Genomic DNA, 2,387 nt, shown 5'->3' with positions numbered 1-2,387 from the left:
GCTGCACGTTAATGTGTTGTGTAGATTATTGCGTGTGTGTAACAACATGGACCAGAATTGCCTCACAGTCATTTCTGGTTGCAATAATCTGCCTATCCTCAAATTATGCCCCCACCCAGGGAGGAGGAGGAGGAACAGAGGCGGGGGGGGGTACATTTGAGGACTCTCCTTTCCCTTTCTTCCCTCTCCTGTCTCACAGAGTATCAGTTTTGCTTTCAGCTTGCCTCTATTAGATGTCTTAATGCTGTACAGTGTGGCCTATCTTCAAACAGGAATGCTGATGATACCGGCCCTGCAGCGGTGCTCCCCCCAGCCCCAGCCCCGGCCCGCTCCTCCGCACAGAGGGCAATAAAGACACAAGGAGGATTAGTGTTGTGTGCCTAACAAAGTGGTTGCCAGAGAGCGAGAGGGCCATGCCCATGGGCGCAACCGCAACCCCGCTCAGCTCGGCTCGGCTCCGTCGAGGTCCCCCCCTGCCCGGGCTTCCCTAAGGTCCGCTCTCTCTCAGGGAGCTCTGTGGATGTGTGATAGACTCTGAGTGGGTGAATTCATGTTGATGCTAAAGAGGCAGAGGACGCAGACAGATAATCCGTGGCTTAAGCAGCGCTCTCGTAACTTTCCCCCTTAAACAAGGGAACATGTGTGCAAACAGTTAAAACATAATTCAGTCACATACTCGTGCATATTTTTCACTAAAGACTTTCCCACAGTGAACTCAGACAGAAAGTTCCTGACGAGTGGGAGCTCGTCAGCAGTTGATGGTGCAGTTCAAGCTACACAGCAGCCTCCTGCTCCAGTACGAGGACGACACCAGTTTATCCACAACCCGTCCAGGGCAGAGCTCAGGCAGGCTGAAGGCCTCGCACTGTGTTTATGGATATTTCTGCTCCTACAACCGGTGTTCATACAAACGGAACACCATATAATTGTACAAGTCCGATGAACAGAGGGGCTGTGGTCTCGTAAACGTTGTCACATTAGATAGGAGTGTTCGGTCTGACATCGCTGTGGAGGAACACGTCTGGCCTGTGAAGACAGTAGTTTGATGGAGAGCCGTGTACAGGACAGGACAGGTGAACCAAACAGCTGCTACCCCCGTTTCTCCTTAAAAGCCCCAGCGTGACAGATCGGGCCATGGCTCTCACACACAACGGCCCGCTTTTCACACGGTAGCTGTCTCGGGCCACGTTACACACGTCTTTTCGATGGTCCATTTTGTGCGTTGGGTAATGAAATTTACGCTGGAGAGCCCAGAATATGCAGACATATGGAGTCTATTAATGCTGCTGTTCTCCCTGTTTTCTGCTGCAGCCCGCTGCCCAACAGGACGGCCGGTCCCGCCTGTCTGCTCCGGGTCCGCTCCACTCCTCAGCCGGTTTCCTTTACCTCTGTCACGCCAGCCAGGATCCAGGCAGCAGCAGCAGGAAGCGCTGTGTACGGAAGAAAGGCCGCGCTCTGTTAATACTTGGCTAAGTTTACATGTTCATTCACACCTGATTATGGGGGAAACCCTGAGTTTGGGATGGTTTCACTACGTCACAGGGACAAAATAAGGAAAAGGTTGAACAGCTGATAGACGATATGGATCCAAGGCTTAGCAAAAATATTGTTCCCAATATTTAGCTGAACTCAGGAACGGATTTTCCTGGAACAAATGAACCCAAATAATAAAATAAATACTTGATTTGTAGGAAAATTCAGTGAGTGCTGATGAGGCTGGTTTATAACACACTGATTACGTTTATTTTACTTTGTGTGTTTGCAGCTCTGCATCATTCATAGTTCAGCAAATTTAGCAAAAAATTCTGATTCTGTTCAGTTTTTTCCGTTCAGGCCTCTGAATCCACGGCAGCTGTGAGCTTCAGTCTTTGAACAATGTATGGAAGCCTGATGGTGAAATATCCCGTTTCCATTCCTTGGTAATGGAAACGGAGGCTCAATAGTCTCCCTCTGCAAAGTACTATGGCGGTAAAGAGGCATGCAGGTGTAGTCTATTTTTACCTGCATAAGCCTTTATAGATTAACACAGTTTACCAGTCCCGGCTCAGCTCTCGGTACACTATCCCAACTCTGAAATTAACCGGATTCCACTCACTTAATCCCCTGTTTTTCATACAAATGCATACCACATTATCTGACTTAATGTCTGAGACATTTCCAAACAATTTTCCTTCAAAACTTCTTGGAATTGGTATGAAAACGCTGCCACAAAAATGATGGATTTGTTATTGTTGTTGAAGGGGATATTTGCAGCAAGGAGTGTAATTTTTCTGGGTTTTGGAGGAGACAAACCAGCTATAAATAAATCCTATGAGATCTCAATTATGTGTGTGTGTGTGTGTGTGTGTGTGTGTGTGTGTGTGTGTGTGTGTGTGTGTGTGTGTGTG

Source organism: Stegastes partitus, unplaced genomic scaffold (genome assembly GCF_000690725.1).
Source record: "Stegastes partitus isolate 25-593 unplaced genomic scaffold, Stegastes_partitus-1.0.2 Scaffold14, whole genome shotgun sequence".
NCBI lineage: Eukaryota > Metazoa > Chordata > Actinopteri > Pomacentridae > Stegastes > Stegastes partitus.
Note: the sequence above shows the minus strand (reverse complement) of the source record.